Here is a 23,828-nt window from a genome sequence, read left to right as displayed (position 1 = left end):
AGACAGGCCCTGTTGAGCACCTAGAGCCATCCTCCCAGCCTTGGGGAAGGAAAAATTTTCAACTGGGGGAAAAGATAATTTGCTAGCTCCACTAAATGGGGGAGCCCAGGACAAAAGCAGCTCCTGTCCAGGCAAAAATTGTCCATGGACTTTGAGCACTTTTACCCTCTGCATGGACCACTGTGGGCCTATTTCAGGAGAATAGGCCCTTGTTGGCAGACTCCAACCATTTCAGCTGTATGGTGGAGAGGTGGATGTTTGATATTTGACATTGCTTTGCCTATTAAACAAGGTCCTCACCTACCCACATTAGGGACCTAAGGACTGGTAGTTCCTCTCAGGTAGCCCAGCCACCTGTGACAGGGGTCCAAGGATAACTGGAACCTCCCAGTCCTTACAACCAAAAACTTTGGGTGACCATGGTCTGTCTGCAGAACCCACCCACCTGCACACTCTAGGGAACAGGGACACGCTTTCCTCAGAGACACTTAGGGGTCGGTTCTCAGCCCCCTGCCTTGTTCAGAGCATGACCGGCTGGTGCAATCAGATACCAGTATATACAACAATCACCCCTTCCCCTCTAAGACTGTAGGACAGAGCCTGTACAACACACTTGATGATCAGCTACCTGGAAACCAGAGTTGAATTAATAAAAGAAAAGTGAATGGACTCCTAGACTGATATACCTGATAACAGCTCTAGCCATCTGGGAACAGGACGTCAGAGCTCCAAAGGCAAAAATAATCAAGCTAGCTCACTCAAGCAACCCATCTGGGTATATCAAAACAAAACAAAGCAAGAAGCTATGACACAGTAAGCAAGCATAAAACAATACAAGAATCTATAGATGGCTCGGAGACAACACTCAATACCAAGTCACATAAAGAAACAGAACATGATCACCTCAACGAACTCTCAAAACAAAGAATCCAGGGGTCCTCTAGATGAAAGTGCATTCCTGGAATTACCAGAGCCAGAATACAAAAATTTAATATACAGAACCCTTCAAGACATCAGGAAGGAAATCAGGCAATACACAAAACAAGCCAAGGAACACACAGATAAAGAAATTGAAGAAATTCAAAAGATTATTCAGGAACATAATGAAAAATTTAATAAGCTGGAAAAATCCATAGACAGACAGCAATCAGAAATTCAGTAGATTAACAATAAAATTACAGAAGAAGACAACTCAATAGAAAGTCAGAGGAGCAAAACTGAGCAAGTAGAAGGCAGAATTTCTGAACTCGAAGATAAATCACTTGGCACTAATATATTTGAAGAAAAATCAGATAAAAGAATTTAAAAAAATGAAGAAAACTTAAGAATCATGTGGAATTCTATCAAGAGAAATAACCTACGAGTGATTGGAGTACCAGAACAGGGAGGGATAACAGAAAATACAGAAAGAATTGTCGAAGATTTGTTTGCAGAAAACTTCCCTGATGTCATGAAAGATAAGAAGATATCTATCCAAGATGCTCATCGAACTCCACATAAGGTAAATCTTAAAAGAAAGTCACCAAGACATATTATAATCCAACTTGCCAAAACCAAAGATAAAGAGAGAATTATAAGAGCAGTGAGGGATAAACAAAGAGTCACCTACAAAGGAAAGCCAATAAGAATAAACTCGGAAGCTGGCAAAATTGTCACGAAAGGAGAGACGAGAAGGGCTGACTCATTACAGGGAGAGCAAGTGGGAGTATGGAGTAAGGTGTATATAAACTTATATGTGACAGACAGACTTGATTTGTAAACGTTCACTTGAAGCTCAATAAAAATTAAAAAAAAAAAAGAATAAACTCAGACGACTCGGCAGAAACTGTGGAGACAAGAAGGCAGTGGGATGACGTATTTAAAAAACGGAAGGAAAAAAATTGCCTGGCAAGAATCATATATCCAGCAAAACTGTCTCTTAAATATGAAGGTGAAATTGAGAGATTTCCAGATAAACACAAGTTTAGGGAATTCGTAAAAACCAAACCAAAACTACAAGAAATATACCAAAGGGAGTTCTTTGGTTAGGAAATCAATATTATCAGGAATCAACCCAAGACTGGAACACTGGGCAGAGAAACCAGAAGTCAACCCAGACAGGGAAATCCAAAAACACATAGCAAGACTATAAAAAAAAAAAGCTCAAACCAGGTTAGCACTGATGTTATTATATAAAAGAAGAAAAAAAACCCTAAAAGAAGACAACATAAAAATAATAAAGAGGGATGAAGAAATGTAATCATACACCTTCCATATGGAGAGGAAGATATGGTGATACAAAGAAATAAAAGTTAGGTTTAAATTTAAAAAAATAGGGGTAAATAATAAAGTAACCACAAAGGAGACAAACTATACTACTCATCAAAATAAAAAACAAGAAAAAGAAGATGGCTGACTAGGTAGAGGTTACCTCGGAACCCTGTTGCAACAAAGACTCAGAAAAACAAGTGAATCGATCACATACATGACAATCTACGAACCCTGAACAACAAACAGAGATTTAAAGAGTTGACCTGAGTGACAGAGACGGAGAACGAACAACTATGGGGAAGCAGCGACTGTTTTCGGAGCCTGGAGCCAGCGTCCCAGTCAGGTAACCTTGGCGCCGGGCTTAGGACTGGGCGTAGGGAAGCTGAACACAACATCTTGTGATGGCGCAAACTTGGGGCGCAGCCCTACCGCCCTGAACTGACTCCGGGAGGGGGCCAAGCCAGTCCGCGCGGGCGGCACAGCGACGCGGCTGGTGGGAGGAGAAGTCCCCGGGAGGCAGTGACTGGTTTTGGAGCCGGGAGAGCAGCGTCCCAGGCGGGGAACCTTGGCGCCAGGCTTTGGACTGGGCACAGGGGAACTGAGCACGGCATCCTGTCACGGCGCAAACACAGGGCACAGCCCTATCCCCCTGAACTGACCCCGGGAGGGGGCCCAGCCGGTCCACGCGGGTGGCGCGGCAACGCAGCTGGCGGGAGGAGAAGTCCCCGGGAGGCAGCGATTTTGAAGCCAGGAGTGAAGCGTCCCAGCAGGGGAACCTTGACGCTGGGCTTTGGATTGGCAGGGGAGGATCTGACCGCGGCTTCAGCAGGCCAGACCCGCGGGGGCAATCTCTACACAGCCAGCACACATAGGTGACACGCCCCTCAGGAATCTCAGATGAAATAGTCATCCCAAGCAAGATAAGCAACTTTGTCTATATTCCGGGGTGCTACTCTCTCCTGTTTTTCTGTACCCTCCCCTCCCCTTTCCAGGCGGCTTCATTAAGGTTGGAATTTCCTGAGCCAGAGGGAGAACGGCTCTGGCTCCGTGGCTTTGCTCTTCCCTTTTTTTTTTTTTTTTTTTTGGTCTTTTCCTAACCCATTCTTCTGGCCTGAGAGAAGCAACCACAAAAAACCCAGGGACCAAAAATCCTTCCCTAATTGGACTAAAAACACAGAACCAGCTCCAGCCAAGCATATATGATCCATTTCTCGGGCTTTCATCCCTACAGGGAACAAGGTGGCTGCTATAATGCTAAGGCATTTCTGATAGGGATCTGACTGCATTTTTTTAGCAGATTTACTGGAAAAACAACTTTCCCAGGTTTGATATCACTGCTTATTCAACAGACCCCTAACTGGCCCACAACAGGGAACTGAGGGCTGAAGCTCCCCCTAGACCACCTAGCCTCTTGCCTTAGGGGTCTAAGGAGGGTGACACCTACCAATCTGTAGAGGTACTTGCATTGGGGGCCTAAGGTAGAGCTGCAGAGCCCTCCCACCAAGGTGCTTTAGAATTGAGACACACCTACCTCACTGACACTTGAGGGAGCCTGTCAGCATCCTGCCCCGCCTGGAGTGTGAACCCCAGCTGCTAATAGAATCTGGTGCACACAACTATCACCACTACATCTCGAGGTGGATAGGTGTTAGGGTGCAGCACACACTTGATGACCCAAAATCAGATTCTACTCATGAATAGTGAATCGACTCAGGCATATACATCTGGCAACAGCCCAAACGAGCTGGTAATAGGTCATAAGTAAGTCAAGGGCTACAACAAACAAGACAGCACAATCTAGTAGCCCATCCACGTATACTGAAAGAAAACAAAACAAGATAAGACTCACTGAGCAAATATAGAATAAATCACTACAATATCTTAGTGATGGCTCAGAGACAGCAGTCGATATCAAACCACATAAAGAAGCAGACCATGACAGCTTCTACAACCCCCCAAACAAAAGAATCAAAATCTTTCCCAAATGAAGATACAATCCTGGAATTATTAGATACAGAATATAAAAAACTAATTTACAGAATGCTTCAAGGTATCAGGGATGACCTCAGAAATGAAATAAGGCAAACTGCAGAAAAAGCCAAGGAACACACTGATAAAAACAGTTGAAGAACTTAAAAAGATTATTCAAGAACATAGTGGAAAAATTAATAAGTTACAAGAATCCATAGAGAGACAACATGCAGAAATCCAAAAGATTAACAATAAAATTACAGAATTAGACAACTCAATAGGAAGTCAGAGGACCAGACTCGAGCAATTAGAATGCAGAGTGGGAAATCTGGAGGACCAGGGAATTAACACCAATATAGCTGGAAAAAATCGGATAAAAAAATTTAAAAAAAAGAAGAAACCCTAAGAATCATGTGGGACTCTATCAAGAAGGATAACTTGCGTGTGATTGGAGTCCCAGAACAGGGAGGGAGGACAGAAAACACAGAGAAAATAGTTGAAGATCTCCTGACAGAAAACTTCCCTGACATCATGAAAGACGAAAGGATATCTATCCAAGATGCTCATCGAACCCCATTTAAGATTAATCCAAAAAGAAAAACACCAAGACATATTATCATCAAACTTGCCAAAACCAAAGATAAAGACAAAATTTTAAAAGCAGCCAGGGATAAAAGAAAAGTCTCCTTCAAGGGAGAATCAGTAAGTTCAGACTACTCAGCAGAAACCATGCAGGCAAGAAGGCAATGGGATGACATATACAGAGCACTGAAGGAGAAAAACTGCCAGCCAAGGATCATATATCCAGCAAAACTCTCTCTCAAATATGAAGGCGAAATTAAAACATCTACAGATAAACACAAGCTTAGAGAATTTGCAAAAACCAAACCAAAGCTACAAGAAATACTAAAGGAAATTGTTTGGTCAGAAAACCAATAATATCAGATACCAGCACAACACAAGCTCACAGAACAGAAGATCCTGATATCAACTCAAATAGGGAAATCACAAAAACAAATTAAGATTAATTAAAAAAAAATGCTCAAAACAGGAAATCATTGAAGTCAATATGTAAAAAATCACAATAATCAAAAAGAGGGACTAAATACAGGTGGCATAGAACTGCCATATGGAGAGGGATACAAGGCGATATAGGACAATACAAGTTAGATTTTTACTTAGAAAAATAGGGGTAAATATTAAGGTAACCACAAAGAGGTATAACAACTCCATAACTCAAAGTAAAAACCAAGAAAAATGTAACGACTCAACAAACATAAAGTCAAATACTAGGATAATGAGGAACATACAATTTACAAAGAAAAACGTCTCAGCACAAAAAAGTAAGTGGAAAAATGAAATTGTCAACAGCACACATAAAAAGGCATCAAAACAACAGCACTAAACACTCACTTATCTATAATTACGCTCAATGTAAATGGACTAAACGCACCAATAAAGAGACAGAGAGTCTCGGACTGGATAAAGAAACACGATCCGTCTATATGCTGCCTACAGGAGACACACCTTAGACTTAGAGACACAAACAAACTAAAACTCAAAGGATGGAAAAAAATATATCAAGCAAACAATAAACAAAAAAGAAGAGGAGTAGCAATATTAATTTCTGACAAAATAGACTTTGAACTTAAATTCACCACAAAGGATAAAGAAGGACACTACATAACGATAAAAGGGGCAATTGATCAGGAAGAGATAACCATATTAAATATTTATGCACCCAACGACAGGGCTGCAAGATACATAAATCAAATTTTAACAGAACTGAAAAGTGAGATAGACACCTCCACAATTATAGTAGGAGACTTCAACACACCACTTTCGGAGAAGGACAGGACATCCAGTAAGAAGCTCAATAGAGACACGGAAGACTTAATTACTACAATCAACCAACTTGACCTCATTGACTTATACAGAACTCTCCACCCAACTGCTGCAAAGTAGACTTTTTTTCTAGCACACATGGAACATTCTCTAGAAGAGACCACATATTAGGTCATAAAACAAACCTTTGAAGAATCCAAAACCTCGAAATATTACAAAGCATCTTCTCAGACCACAAGGCCATAAAAGTGGAAATCAATAACAGAAAAATTAGGGAAAAGAAATCAAATACTTGGAAACTGAACAATACCCTCCTGAAAAAAGACTGGGTTATAGAAGACATAAAGGATGGAATAAAGAAATTCATAGAATGCAACGAGAATGAAAATACTTCCTATCAAAACCTCTGGGACACAGCAAAAGCAGTGCTCAGAGGCCAATTTATATCGATAAATGCACACATACAAAAAGAAGAAAGAGCCAAAAGCAGAGAACTGTCCCGATAACTTGAACAAATAGAAAGTGAGCAACAAAAGAATCCATCAGGCACCAGAAGAAAACAAATAATAAAAATTAGAGCTGAACTAAATGAATTAGAGAACAGAAAAACAATTGAAAGAATTAACAAAGCCAACAGCTCGTTCTTCGAAATAATTAACAAAATTGAAAAAGCATTGGCCAGACTGACTAAAGAAATACAGGAAAGGAAGCAAATAACCCGAATAAGAAACGAAATGGGCCACATCACAACAGACTCAACTGAAATTAAAAGAATCATTTCAGATTATTATGAAAAATTGTACTCTAACAAATTTGCAAACCTAGAAGAAATGGATGAATTCCTGGAAAAACACTACCTACCTAAACTAACACAATCAGAAGTAGAACAACTAAATAGACCCATAACAAAAAAAGAGACTGAAAAGGTAATCAAAAAACTCCCAACAAAAAAAGCCCTGGCCCAGATGGCTATACTGCAGAGTTCTACCAAACTTTCAGAGAAAAGTTAACACCACTACTAAAAGGTATTTCAAATCATAGAAAATGACGGAATACTAACTAACTCATTCTATGAAGCCACCATCTCCCTGATACCAAAACCAGGTAAAGACATCACAAAAAAAGAAAATTACAGACCTATATCCCTCATGAACATAGATGCAAAAATCCTCAACAAAATTCTAGCCAATAGAATTCAACAACATATCAAAAAAATAATTCACCACGACCAAGTGGGATTTATGCCAGGTATGCAAGGCTGGTTTAATATTAGAAAAACCATTAATGTAATCCACCATATAAATAAAACAAAAGACAAAAACCACATGATCTTATCAATTGATGCTGAAAAGGCATTTGACAAAGTCCAACACCCATTCATGATAAAAACTCTCACCAAAATAGGAATTGAAGGAAAATTCCTCAACATAATAAAGGGCATCTATTTTTTTATGCAAAGCCAACAGCCAACATCACTCTAAATGGAGAGAGTCTGAAAGCATTTCCCTTGAGAACGGGAACCAGACAAGGATGCAGTTTATCACCGCTCTTATTCAACATTGTGCTAGAAGTCCTAGCCAGAGCAATTAGGCTAGACAAAGAAATAAAGGGCATCCGGATTGGCAAGGAGGAAGTCAAATTATCTCTATTTGCAGATGACATGATCTAATACACAGAAAACCCTAAGGAATCCTCCAGAAAACTACTGAAACTAATAGAAGAGTTTGGCAGAGTCTCAGGTTATAAGGTAAACATACAAAAATCACTTGGATTCCTCTACATCAACAAAAAGAACACCAAAGAGGAAATAACCAAATCAATACCATTCACAGTTGCCCCCAAGAAGATAAAATACTTAGGAATAAATCTTACCAAAAATGTAAAAGACCTATACAAAGAAAACTACAAAGCACTACTACAAGAAATTAAAAAGGGCATACTTAAGTGGAAAAACATACCTTGCTCATGGATAGGAAGACTTAACATAGTAAAAATGTCTATTCTACCTAAAGCCATCTACACATACAATGCACTTCCGATCCAAATTCCAATGTCATTTTTTAAGGTGATAGAGAAACAAATCACCAACTTCATATGGAAGGGAAAGAAACTCTCACCAAAATAGGAATTGAAGGAAAATTCCTCAACATAATAAAGGGCATCTATACAAGCCAACAGCCAACATCACTCTAAATGGAGAGATCGTGAAAGCATTTCCCTTGAGAATGGGAACCAGACAAGGATGCCCTTTATCACCGCTCTTATTCAACATTGTGTTGGAGGTCTTAGCCAGAGCAATTAGGCTAGACAAAGAAATAAAGCACATCCAGACTGACAAGAAAGAAGTAAAATTATCTCCATTTGCAGATGACAAGACCTTATACACAGAAAACCCTAAAGAATCCTCAAGAAAACTACTGAAACTAATAGAAGAGTTCATCAGAGGATCTAGATACAAGATAAACATACAAAAATCAGTTGGATTCCTCCACACCAACAAAAAGAACATCGAAGAGGAAATTACCAAATTAATGCCATTTACAGTAGTCCCCAACAAGATAAAATAAGACTTATACAAAGAAAACCACAATGCACTTCTGCAAAAAACTAAAAGGGACTTACATAAGTGGAAAAATATACCTTGCTCATGGATAGGAAGACTTAACATTATAAAAATGTCTATTCTAACAAAAGTGATCTATACATTTAATGCAATTCCGATCCAAATCCCAAAGACATTCTTTAATGAGGTGGAGAAACAAATCACCAACTTCATACGGAAGGGAAAGAGGCCCCGGATAAATAAGGCATTACTGAAAAAAAAGAACAAAGTGGGGGGCCTTACTTTACCTGATTGTAGAACCTATTATACCGCCACAGTAGTCCAAACAAACAGCCTGGTACTGGTACAACAACAAATACATAGACTAATGGAACAGAATTGAGAATCCAGACATAAATCCATCCAAAACAGTTCAATGGGAAAAGACGGCCTTTTTAACAAATGGTGCTGGCATAACTGGATATCCATCTGCAAAAAAATGAAACAAGACCCATACCTCACTCCATGCACAAAAACTAACTCAAAATGGATCAAAGACCTATATATAAAATCTGAAATGATAAAGATCATGGAAGAAAAAATAGGGACAATGTTAGGAGCCCTAATACATGACATAAACAGCATACAAAACATCACTAACAATGCAGAAGGACAACTAGATAACTGGGAGCTGCTAAAAATCAAACACCTATGCTCGTCCAAAGACTTCACCAAAAGAGTAAAAAGACTACCTACAGACTGGGAAAAAGTTTTCAGCTATAACATTTCCAATAAGCGCCTGATCTCTAAAATCTACATGATACTGCAAAAACTCAACTGCAAAAAGACAAATAACCCAATTAAAAATTGGGCAAAAGATACGAATAGAGACACTTCACTAAAGGAGACATTCAGGTAGCTAACAGATATATGAGGAAATGTTCACGATCATTAGCCATTAGGGAAATGCAAACCAAAACTACAATGAGATTTCATCTCACTCCAACAAGGCTAGCATTAATTCAAAAAACACAAAAACATAAATGCTGGAAAGGCTGTGGAGAGATTGGAACACTTATACACTGCTGGTGGGAATGTCAGATGGTACAATCACTTTGGAAATCGATTTGGCACTTCCTTCAAAAGGTGGTTAAAAAGCTAGAAATAGAACTACCATACCACTCAGAAATCCCACTCCTTGGAATATATCCTAGAGAAATAAGAGCCTTTACACAAACAGATACATGCACACCCATGTTTATTGTAGCACTGTTTATAATAGCAAAAATATGGAAGCAACCAAGGTGCCCATCAATGGATGAATGGATAAATAAATTATGGTATATTCACACAATGGAATACTATGCATCAATAAAGAACAGTGAGGAATCTGTGAAACATTTCATAATATGGAGGAACCTGGAAGGCATTATGCTGAGTGAAATTAGTCAGTTTTGCAAAAGGACAAATATTGTATAAGACCACTAGTATAAGAACTTGAGAAATAGTTTAAACTGAGAAGAGAACACTCTTTTGTGGTTACAAGAGGGGAGAGGGAGGGCAGGTGGGAGAGGAATATTCCCTGATTAGATAGTATAGGAACTACTTTAGGTGAAGGGAAAGACAACACACAGTACAGGGGAGGTAAGCACAAAGGGACTAAACCAAAAGCAAAGAAGTTTCCTGAATAAACTGAATGCTTCAAAGGTCAGCATAGCAGGTGCAGGGGTTTGGGGACCATGGTTTCAGGGGACATCTAAGTCAATTGGCATAATAAAATCTATTAAGAAAATATCCCGCGTCCCACTTGAAGAGTGGTGTCTATGGTCTTAAACGCTAGCAAGCAGCCATGTAAGATGCATCAATGAGTCTCAACCCACCTGGATCAAAGGAGAATGGAGAACACCAAAGACACAATGAGACAGAAAGGGCTACATGAACCAGAAACTACATCATCCTGAGACCAGAATAACTAGATGGTGCCTGGCTACAACCGATGACTGCCCTGACAGGGAACGCAACAGAGAACCCTGCGGGAGCAGGAGAGCAGTGGGATGCAGACCCCTAATTCTCATAAAAACACCAGTCTTAATGGTCTGACTGAGACTGGAAGGACCCTGGTGCTCATGGCCCAGGACAGGAACCATTCCCAAAGCCAACTCTTCAGACAGGGATTGTACTGGACAATGGGTTGGAGAGGGATGCTGGTGAGGAGTGAGCTTCTTGGATCAGGTGGACACTTGAGACTATGTTGGCATCTCCTTCCTGGAGGGGAGATGAGAGGGTACAGGGGGTAGAAGCTGGTGAAATAGACATGAATAGAGAGAGTGGAGGGAGAGTGCGGGCTGTCTCATTATGCAGAGAGTAATTGGCGGTATGTAGCAAGGTGTGTATATAAGGTTTTGTGTGAGAGACTGACTTGATTTGTAAACTTTCACTTAGAGCACAATAAAAATTATAAAAAAAAGAAAAACAACTCAGCACAGACGAAGCCATCATGGTCTGCCTCTGTAGGTGATTTGATTAAATGGAACAAAGAAACTGTCAACACCACACACACACACACACACACACAAAAAAACACATCAAAATGACAGAACTAAACTCATACCTATAGATAATTACACGGAATGTAAATGGACTAAATGCACCAACAAAGAGACAGAGAGTGGCAATGGATAAAAAAACACGATCCATCTATATGCTGCCTACAAGAGACACACCCTAGATACAAAGAAACTAAACTCAAAGAAGGAGGAAAAATATGTCAAGTAAACAACAATCGAAAAAGAGCAGGAGTGGCAATATCAATCTCTGACAAATTAGACTTTAAGGCAAAATCCACCACAAAGAATAAGAAAGGACACTACATAATGATTAAAGGGTCAAGACGCCAGGAGGACATAACCACAATAAATATTTACACACCCAATGACAGGGCTCCAAAATATGTAAAACAAACTTTAACAGCACTGAAAAGAGAAATAGCCCTCTGGAGAAGGACATTATGCTTAGTAAAGCAGAGTCAGCGAAAAGAGGAAGACCCTCAGTGAGATATATTGACACAGTGACTGCAACACTGGGCTCAAACACAGCAGTGATTGTGAGGATGGTGCAGGACCAGACAGCTTTTCGTTCTCAACCACACCAAACAAAAGCAACAACTAGATATTGCACCTTATCTGATAGCTAAATCTCATCTTGAGGAACCCTTTACAGGTTTATTAAATGTTTCAAAGGAAAAGTGGAAATTCCCATTACTGATAAACTTAACCTTGGAAAAACCTTCCACGCCTCCCATAGCTCTGTAGGAAGAAAGGGCCCTCAGATTCACCTAGCTCAGTGGATCTCAAATTCTGATGCTGTGTACAAAGCAGCTGGAATGGGCAGATTGGCCAGACTCAGAGACTCTGTAGGTCTAGGCCAGGAATTTTAATTTCTAAGAAGTCTCCACCTGATTCTCATTCCAGTTGTGTGTGGTTCTTAGACCACAGTATGAGGAAAACTGATTTAATCTAACCACTCTTCACCAATGGGGGAAAAAACGATTTATGACAGAACAGTCAAGACTCACCAAAATTAAAAAAAAAAAAAGGAATACTGATTTCCTTCATTTTACTGTTCTTGGAATCTCCTAGCCCAGATGCCTTCGGGGGGGGGGGAACTTGTGATACATTTAAAAATCTATTTGCAAGCCTTCTCCTATACACGGATTCTGATTCCCTAATTGTTTAAATTCACTATTTTGTGATTATTATACAAGGGTTAATTTGCAAGAGGCAGATGTTTAGGTGCCAGAAATAGGGTCTTGACCTCTTGGCGCAGTAAAAAAGAAAGGGCTGCCCCCCCCTTCACTCCCCTTAGAAGCCTTCTGGAATCTGGTGCTGCCTCAAGACTGATGCTTGTGTACCTACCTTAAGACCCTGTTTTGTTACACTCCTGAGGTCAACAATGAATTATATTTTAAATTCTCCTCTAGATTAGGAAAGAAATATAATTATTTCAATCGTGATATAAGGCATAGGTGAATCAGATAACTATGATAAATTTTTTTTCTAACACATACTCTCATCTACTGAAAGCTTCCTCTGCAATTAGGTTACAGCTAGGCAATATGGCAGGGGATGGTTCTGTGCGTGCCATCCTCATCTGCCCAAGGCATGTTTAACTTAATGTTTCAGAATTTTTTTAATTACGACTATTTATAAGTTCATGAAATAGTTACTACAGAGATTTAAAAAACTTCTTTAGTCCCTGAATGGCATTTCTGTAGTATGAGTTCAAGTAGAACTACGTTTGAACCATTGTTCAGTCATTGTATTTGACTTAAAATATCTACCAGAAAAAGGCATGTAAATAACAGCATGTACATGTGATGTCATATTGTTTCCTTGTGAAAATTTGGGAGGCGGTTCATTCTTGATTGTACCAATGGCTGATATCCCCCAAGTGATGTATCCCCGATGTCTGCAGTCACAATGCAGCTGCTCTATTGTTGTTAACAATAAAGTTGGCTCCATTTGTTTTATTCTGCAGCAGAGCATAAAATATATTTTTTGATTATGCAGGTATCCCTCAAATGAAAGAATGTGTACATTCCAACAAAGTATGCTGTACTATAAATTTAGGTTAAATGAATATGACTTATCCACAGCCTCCTTTTACAGAATTAGAAATACATACGACTGGAGTGGGGGAGGGAGGGAGGAATTGGTCCTTGGATATAATACATTTGTACTTAATAATGCAGCGGTGCCTGTAATGAGACATACTCAAAGGGGAAACAATAACTCTCTAATAAAATATTAACAATAATGCATTTGTACTGAATATAAGTTACATTTTTTTAAAGCCACTGCAAGTAGGCATATAAAACAGTGCCAAATTCTAGAAACCTGATTGTCTGCTTCATATGTGGTTTCCAAGAGGCAATCAACTATTAAACTTCCACAGTTTATCAGCCTCAAACTGCAAAATACTTCTAACTTAATGCCCAAAGTAATTATTTTGCCTTTTTTTTGCCCCGTTCTGGGGTGGGGAAGGAATACTCGTGTTCTTCTGCTCATGAAAATTCTACTTAGTGACCAAGAAAAAGGGGTGATGCAGATGCAGTCAGTCATTCTTTCACTCATTTGAATGCCTACTATGTTTCAGCCACTCTGCTATTTGCTGCAGTTAAGAAAATGAAATGCAAAGTTTCTGCTCCCAGCGAGAACAACATGAAAGCTGACCAGATAGAATTAAAGATGCTAGTGCAGCCTGTAGGACGTGCACTTAATACAGACCTCTCAAAAATGTTGGTTTGAACATGTAATACAAGACCTCAAACTAGTGGCCCTATGGCTAAATCCAGCCCAAATGTGAGTTTTATTTAGCCTACTTAGAATTAAAAAATAAAACGAGTTAACATTTGTAAATTAAAAGATTTCACCAAAAAAAGCCAGATTTCTGGTTTTTCTTGAAAAACCAAACTCTCTGACAATATGAGGCATGCATTACCATGGGACCACATTTAGTAGATTTAAGTAGTGGCGATCCCTTTTAAGAAGAGCTTTAAGCTTGCTGAGGAGCCCTGGTGGTACAGTGGTTACAAGCACATGGCTGTTAACCAAAAGCTCGGCAGTTTGAACCCACTAGCCATTCCAGGGGAGGAAGATGTGGCAGTCCGCTTCCGTAAAGATTACAGCCTTGGAAACACTATGGCAGCTCCACTCGCTGTGAATTGGAATCATCTTGATGGCAGTGGGTTTTGCTTTTAAGCTTTCTAGCTCACAGCAATCCTCACCACTACCTCTTCCTGCCCCAACGTTGGGAATGAGAATGAGTTGTCATTTATTATCATGCTTGAGTTTTTTTTTTTTTTAGTAGAGAACTATTTCTCTGAACCCATGAGTGGTGCCTTTAAGGATCCTTATAAAAAGAGGAGAGACACAGAAGGAAGACACAGAAAAACAAAAGACTGACCGATATGATCATTGTTTCAAAAAAAATGGGGGTGAGCATGTGACTTTTATATTTGAGTCTGGAACTCTTCTTGTAAAGAAAAGTAGGAATTAGTCAAATGGAGAAAGAGGGAAGAAGGCAGAAAGAACATATGGGATAGCATATTCAAATCATGGCTGCATGGCCAATAAATGGGACCGCAGATATTTCAGCATGACTGGAGGGTAGGGTGTCTATGATGGAAAAGCAAGAGATGAGCCAGAAAGAAGTCTAAGCCAGCCCTCTTCCAGTACAAAATTTCATGACCACACCAACCTAAGCCTACATCTCTGTTCCAGACAGTGAGCAACAAGGCAAGCCCACATTACCAAGTTGATTTGGGTTCCAAATAGGATTGCCAGATAAAATACAGGATATCTACTTAAATTTGAATTTCTGGTAAATGACAAATAAATTTTTAGTATAATATTTGGAACATACTAATACAAAAATATTATTCACTCTTTATCTGAAATTCAAACATAACCGTGTTTCCTGTATTTTTATTTGATAAATCCGGTGACATTTAATGGCTAGTCCTACTAGGCTATTGCACATCATTTCTATTTCTGCATAAAACATGGTGCTCCTTCTGATCCGAATTCCAACGACATTTTTCGATGTGATGGAGAAACAAATCACCAACTTCATGTGGAAGGGAAAGAAGCCCTGGATAAGTAAAACATACTGAAAAAGAACGACAAAGTGGGAGGCCTCACTCTACCTGATTTTAGAACATATTATACAATCACAGTAGTCAAAACAGCCTGGTACTGGTACAACAACAGGCACATAGACCAATGGGACAGAATTGAGAACCAAGATATAAACCCATCCACATATGAGCAGCTGATATTTGACAAAGGCCCAGTGTCAGTTAATTGGGGAAAAGATAGTCTTTTTAACAAATGGTGCTGGCATAACAGGATATCCATCTGCAAAAAAAATGAAACAGGACACATACCTCACACCATACACAAAAACTAACTACAAATGAATCAAACACCTAAACATAAAGACTAAAACGATAAAGATCACGGAAGAAAAAAACAGGGACAATGTTAGGAGCCCTAATACAAGGCATAAACAGAATACAAAACATTACTAAAAATGACAAAGAGAAACCAGATAACTGGGAAAAAATCAAACACCTATGCTCATCTAAAGACTTCACCAAAAGAGTAAAAAGACCACCTGCAGACTGGGAAAAAATTTTCAGCTATAACATCTCTGACCAGCGCCTGATCTCTAAAATCTATATGATTCTGTTAAAACTCAACCACAAAAAGACAAGCAACCTAATTCAAAATTGGGCAAAAGATATGAACACGCACTTCACTAAAGAAGATATTCAGGTGGCTAACAGACACATGAGAAAATGCTCCTGATCATTAGCCACTAGAGAAATGCAAATTAAAACTACGATGAGATTCCATCTACTCCAACAAGGCTGGCATTAATCCAAAAAACACAAAATAATACATTTTGCAGAGGCTGTGGAGAGATCGGAACACTTATACACTGCTGGTGGGAATGTCAAATGGTACAACCACTTTGGAAATTAATCTGGCATTTACTTAAAAAGCTAGAAATAGAACTAGCATACAACCCAGAAATCCCACTCCTCGGAATATATCCTAGAGAAATAAGAGCCTTTACCACCAAAATCCAGTGCTCTCGAGCCTTTACACAAACAGGTATATACAGACCCATGTTTATTGCACCATTGTTTACAATAGCAAAAAGATGGAAGCAACCAAGCTGCCCACCAGCAGATGAATGGATAAATAAATTGTGGTATATTCACACAATGGAATACTATGCATCAATAAAGAACAGTGATGAATCTGTGAAACATTTCATAACACGGAGGAACCTGCAAGGCATTATGCTGAGTGAAATTAGTCAGATGCAAAAGGACAAATATTGTATAAGGCCACTATTATAAGATCTTGAGAAATAGTATAAACCGAGAAGAACACATCCTTTTGTGGTTACAAGAGCGGAGAGAGAGAGGGTAGGAGAGGGTTATTTACTGATTAGAATAGATAAGAACTACTTTAGGTGAAGGGAAGGACAACACCCAATACAGGGGAGGTCAGCGGAACTCGACTGGAGCAAAAGCAAAGAAGTTTCCTGAGTAAACTGAATGCTTCGAAGGTCAGTGGAGCAAGGGTGGGGGTTTGGGGACTATGGCTTCAGGGGACATCTAAGTCAATTGGCAAAATAAATTCTATTAAAAAAAACATTCTGCATCCCACTTTGAAGAGTGCCATCTGGGGTCTTAAATGCTAACAAGCGGCCGTCTAAGATACATCAACGAGTCTCAACCCACTTGGATCAAAGGAGAAAGAAGAACACCAAGGTAACAAGGTAATTATAAGCCCAAGAGACAGAAAGGGTTACATGAACTAGAGACTACATAATCCTGAGACCAGAAGAACTAGATGGTGCCCAGTCACAACTGATGGCTGCCCTGACATGAAGCACAACAGAGAACCCCTGAGGGAGCAGGAGAACAGTGGGATGCAGACCCCAAATTCTCTTAAAAACACCAGACTTAATGGTCTGACTAAGACTAGAAGAATCCCGGTGGTCATGGTCCCCAAAGCTTCTGTTGGCCCAGGACAGGAACCATTCCCGAAGACAACTCATCAGACATGGATTGGACTGGACAATGAGTTGGAGAGAGATGCTGATGAAGAGTGAGCTACTTGCATCAGGTGGACACTTGAGACTATGTTGGCGTCTCCTGTCTGGCAGGGAGATGGGAGGATAGAGGGGGTTAGAAACTGGCAAAACGGTCACAAAAGGAGAGACTGGAAGGAGGGAGCGGGCTGACTCATTAGGGGGAGCGTAAATGGGAGTATGTAGTAAGGTATATATAAGATTATATGTGAGAGACAGACTTCATTTGTAAACTTTCACTTAAAGCACAATAAAAATTATTTAAAAAAAAATGATCCACACCTACCCACATCAGGGGCCTAAGAACTGGTAACTCCATTCAGATCACGGAGCAACCAGAGACAGGGGTCCAAGGATAACTGGTACCTCCCAGTCCTTACAACCAAAAATATTTGGTGCCCATGGTCCGTATACAGAACCCACCCACGTGCATGCTCTAGGCAACAGGGACAAACTTTCATCAGGGGGTCAGTTCACAACCCCCTGCCTTGTTCAGAGTGTGACCCCCTGTTGCAATCAGATACCGGTACATACACCAATCACTCCTGCCCCTCTAAGACTGTAGGACAGAGCCTGTACCACACACTTTGTGATCAGCTACCTGGAAACCTGAGCTGAATTCATACAAGAACAGTGAATGGACTCCTAGACTGACATACCTGATCACAGCTCTAGACATCTTGGTACAGGACGTCAGAGCTCCAAAGGCGAAGATAATCAAGCTAGCTCACTCAAGCAACCCATGTGGACCTATCAAAACAAAACAAAGCAAGAAGGTACTATATAGTAAAAAAAAAAAAAAAAAAAAAAAAAACAAACCCCTTGCCGTCAAGTCGATTCCAACTCATAGGAACCCTATAGGTCAGAGTAGAAATGTCCCAGAGAGTTTCCAAGGAGAGCCTGGTGGATTTGCACTGCTGACCTTATGCTTAGTAGCTGTACCACTTACGCACTATGCCACCAGGGTTTCCACGACACACTAAGCAAACAAAAACTAATACAATAACTTATAGATGGCTCAGAGACAACACTTAATATCAAGTCACGTAAACAGAACACGATCACCTCAAAAAGCTCTCAAAACAAAGAATCCAGGGATCTTCTAGATGAAAGCACATTCCTGATATTACCAGACACAGAATATGAAAGTTTGAAATACAGAACCCTTCAAGACATCAGGAAGGAAATGAGGCAATACACGGAACAAGCCAAGGAACACACAGATAAAACAATTGAAGAAATTCAAAAGATTATTCAGGAACATAATGAAAAATTTAATAAGCTGGAAAAATCCATAGACGGACAGCTCAGAAATTCAGAAGATTAACAATAAAATTACAGAAGTAGACAACTCAGTAGAAAGTCAGAGGAGCAAAATTGAGCAAGTAGAAGCCAGATTTTGCGAACTCGAAGATAAGTCACTTGGCACTAATATATATGAAGAAAAATCAGATTAAAGAATTAAAAAAAATTTTAAAACATGAAGAATCATGTGGAATTCTATCAAGAGAAATATCCTATGAGTGACTGGAGTACCAGAACACGGAGGGATAACAGAAAATACAGAGAATTGATGAAAATTTGTTGGCAGAAAACTTCCCTGATATCATGAAAGATGAAACAATATCTATCCAAGATGCTCATCAAACTCCACATAAGGTAGAATTTAAAAGAAAGTCACCAAAACATATTTTAATCAAACTTGACAAAACCAAAGATAAAGAGAGAATTTTAAGAGCAGCGAGGGATAAATGAAAGTCACCTACAAATGAAAGCCAATAAGAATAAACTTGGACTACTCAGCAGAAACGGTGGAGACAAGAAGGCAATGGGATGACGTATTTAAAAAATGGAAGGAAAAAAATTGCCTGGCAAGAATCATATATCCAGCAAAACTGTCTCTTAAATATGAAGGTGAAATTGAGACATTTCCAGATAAACACAAGTTTAGGGAATTCGTAAAAACCAAACCAAAACTACAAGAAATACTAAAGGGAGTTCCTTGGTTAGAAAATCAATAATATCAGGTATCAACCCAAGACTAGAACACTGGGCAGAGAAACCAGAAGTCAACCCAGAGAGGGAAATCCAGAAACACAAAGCAAGCCTGTAAAAAAAAAAAAAAAAAAAGCTCAAAACAGGGTAAAACCCATGTTATTATACAAAAGAAGACAACATAAAAATAACAAAGAGGGATGAAGAAATGGTATCATACACCTTCCATATGGAGAGGAAGATATGGTGATACAAAGAAATAAAAGTTAGGTTTAAATTTTAAAAAATAGGGGTAAATAATAAGGTAACCACAAAGGAGACAAACTATACTACTCATCAAAATAAAAAACAAGAAAAAAATAGAGACTTAGCAGAAACAAAATCAACAACAACAAATATGAGGAAAGGACAATATATAAAGATAATCTACTCAGCACATAAAATTAAGTGGGAAGAACAAACTGTGAACATCACACAAAAAGAAGACATCGAAATGATAGCACTAAACCTTCCATAATTACCATGATTGTAAATGGACTATATGTACCAATAAAGAGAGAGTGGCAGAATGGATTAAAAAACAAGATCCATCTAATGCTCCCTACAAGAGACACACCTTAGACATAGAGACACAAACAAACTAAAACTCAAAGGATGGAAAAAAATATATCAAGCAAACAACAATAAAAAAAGAGCAGGAGTGGCACAATAGACTTTAAAGTCAAATTCATCAGAAAGGAAAAGGAAGGACACTATATAATGATTAAAGGGACAATACTGAAAAAGAAGAACAAAGTGGGAGGCCTTACTTTACCTGATTTTAGAACCTATTATACCGCCACAGTAGTCAAAACAGCCTGGTACTGGCACAACAATAAATACATGGACCAATGGAACAGAATTGAGAATCCAGACATAATAAATCCATCCACATATGAGCAGCTAATATTTGACAAAGGCCCCAAAACAGTTCAACAGGGAAAAGACAGTCTTTTTAACAAATGGTGCTGGCATAACTGGATATCCATCTGCAAAAAACTGAAACAAAAAGTAACTCAGAGGAGCCAAGATGGCGGACTAGGCAGACGCTGCCTCGGATCCCTCTTACAACAAAGACACGGAAAAACAAGTGAATCGATCACATACATAACAATCTACGAACCCTGAACAACAAACACAGATTTAGAGACGGAGAACGAACTAATACAGGGAAGCAGCGATTGTTTCCAGAGCCTGGAGCCAGCGTACCAGTCAGGTACGGCACAAGCACAGAGAGCTGCTCCACCCCCCTGAACTAACCCCGGGAGGGGGACCAGCCAGTTCCACGGGCGGCATGGGACGCAGCCGGTAGGAGAAGTCCCCGGGAGGCAGTGACTGGTCTTGGAGCAGAAAGAGCAGCGTCCGAGCCGGGGAACCCTCCCGCAGGGATTTGGACTGGACGCAGGTACGGCATAAACATGGAGAGTTGCTCCACCCCCCTGAACTAACCCCGGGAAGGGGACCAGCCGGGTCGCGCGGGCGGCGTGGGACTCAGCCGGTAGGAGAAGTCCCCGGGAGGCAGCGACTGGTATTGGAGTGGGGCGAACAGCGTCCCAGCCGGGACACTCGGTCACAGCACAAGCACGGGGAGCTGCTCCACCCATCTGAACTAACCCCGGGAGGATGCCCAACTGGTTCTTGGAGGCGGCACGGCCACACGGCTGGAGGGACGAGAAGTCCCCGGGAGGCAGCAACTGATTTTGGAGTCGAGAGTGCACCGTCCCAGTAGGGGAGCCTTGACGCTGGGCGTGGGGCTGGAAGTGGAGGATCTGACCGTGACTCCAGCGGGCCAGACCCCCCGGGGGCAATCTCCACACAGCCAGCACACATAGGCGACGCGCCCGTGGGAATCTCCGATATAATAGTCATTCCAAGCAAGACAAGCAACTCTGGCTATATTCTGAGGTGCTACTCTCCTATCTCTCTGTTCCCTCCCCCACCCTCCCCAGGCGGCTTCATTAACATCTGAATAGCCTGAGCCAGAGGGAGAACTCTGATAGGGATCTGACTGCATTTTTTTTTTAGCGGATTTTCTGGAAAAACTAGTTTCCCAGTGATGGCTCGGAGACAACAATCCATATCAAACCACTTAAGGAAGCAGACCATGACAGCTTCTCCAAACCCCCAAACAAAAGAATCAAAATCTTTCCCAAATGAAGATACAATCTTGGAATTATCAGATACAGAATATAAAAAACTAATTTACAGAAAGCTTAATGATATCACAAATGAAATTAGGATAACTGCAGAAAAAGCCAAGGAACACACTGATAAAACTGTTGAAGAACTCAAAAAGATTATTCAAGAACATAGTGGAAAAATTAATAAGTTGCAAGAATCCATAGAGAGACAACATGTAGAAATCCAAAAGATTAACAATAAAATAACAGAATTAGACAACGCACTAGGAAGTCAGAGGAGCAGACTCGAGCAATTAGAATGCAGACTGGGACATCTGCAGGACCAGGGAATCAACACCAATATAGCTGAAAAAAAATCAGATAAAAGAATTAAAAAAAATGAAGAAACCCTAAGAATTATGTGGGACTCTATCAAGAAGGATAACCTGCGGGTGATTGGAGTCCCAGAACACGGAGGGGGCACAGAAAACACAGAGAAAATAGTTGAAGAACTCCTGACACAAAACTTCCCTGACATCATGAAAGACGAAAGGATATCTATCCAAGATGCTCATCGAACCCCATTTAAGATTGATCCAAAAAGAAAAACACCAAGACATATTATCATCAAACTCACCAAAACCGAAGACAAACAGAAAATTTTAAAAGCAGCCAGGGAGAAAAGAAAGGTTTCCTTCAAGGGAGAATCAATAAGAATATGTTCTGACTACTCAGCAGAAACCATGCAGGCAAGAAGGGAATGGGACAACATATACAGAACACTGAAGGAGAAAAACTGCCAGCCAAGGATCATATATCCAGCAAAACTCTCTCTGAAATATGAAGGTGAAATTAAGATATTTACAGACAAACACAAGTTTAGAGAATTTGCAAAAACCAAACCAAAGCTACAAGAAATACTAAAGGATATTGTTTGGTCAGAGAACCAATAATATCAGATACCAGCACAACACAAGGTCACAAAACAGAACGTCCTGATATCAACTCAAATAGGGAAATCACAAAAACAAACAAATTAAGATTAATTAAAAAAAAATACACATAACAGGGAATCATGGAAGTCAATAGGTAAAAGATCACAATAATCAAAAAGAGGGACTAAATACAGGAGGCATTGAACTGCCATATGGAGAATGATACAAGGCGATATAGAACAATACAAGTTAGGTTTTTACTTAGAAAAATAGGGGTAAATAATAAGGTAACCACAAAAAGGTATAACAACTCTATAACTCAAGATAAAAACCAAGAAAAACGTAACGACTCAACTAACATAAAGTCAAGCACTATGAAAATGAGGATCTCACAATTTACTAAGAAAAGCGCCTCAGCACAAAAAAGTATGTGGAAAAATGAAATTTCCAACAACACACATAAAAAGGCATCAAAATGACAGCACTAAAAACTTATTTATCTATAATTACCCTGAATGTAAATGGACTAAATGCACCAATAAAGAGACAGAGAGTCACAGACTGGATAAAGAAACACGATCCATCTATATGCTGCCTACAAGAGACACACCTTAGACTTAGAGACACAAACAAACTAAAACTCAAAGGATGGAAAAAAGTATATCAAGCAAACAATAAGCAAAAAAGAAGAGGAGTAGCAATATTAATTTCTGACAAAGTAGACTTTAGACTTAAATCCACCACAAAGGATAAAGAAGGACACTATATAATGATAAAAGGGACAATTGATCAGGAAGACATAACCATATTAAATATTTACGCACCCAATGACAGGGCTGCAAGATACATAAATCAAATTTTAACAGAATTGAAAAGCGAGATAGATACCTCCACAATTATAGTAGGAGACTTCAACACACCACTTTCGGAGAAGGACAGGACATCCAGTAAGAAGCTCAACAGAGACACGGAAGATCTAATTACAACAATCAACCAACTTGACCTCATTGACTTATACAGAACTCTCCACCCAACTGCTGCAAAATATACTTTTTTTTCTAGCGCACATGGAACATTCTCTAGAATAGACCACATATTAGGTCATAAAACAAACCTTTGCAGAGTCCAAAACATCGAAATATTACAAAGCATCTTCTCAGACCACAAGGCAATAAAACTAGAGATCAACAACAGAAAAACTAGGGAAAAGAAATCAAATACTTGGAAAATGAACAATACCCTCCTGAAAAAAGACTGGGTTATAGAAGACATCAAGGAGGGAATAAGGAAATTCATAGAAACCAACGAGAATGAAAATACTTCCTATCAAAACCTCTGGGACACAGCAAAAGCAGTGCTCAGAGGCCAATTTATATCAATAAATGCACACATACAAAAAGAAGAAAGAGCCAAAATCAGAGAACTGTCCCTACAACTTGAACAAAGAGAAACTGAGCAACA

Source organism: Elephas maximus, chromosome X (genome assembly GCF_024166365.1).
Source record: "Elephas maximus indicus isolate mEleMax1 chromosome X, mEleMax1 primary haplotype, whole genome shotgun sequence".
Taxonomy (NCBI): Eukaryota; Metazoa; Chordata; class Mammalia; order Proboscidea; family Elephantidae; genus Elephas; species Elephas maximus.
The sequence above is the reverse complement of the archived record's forward strand: the minus strand, read 5'-3'. Positions refer to the sequence as shown.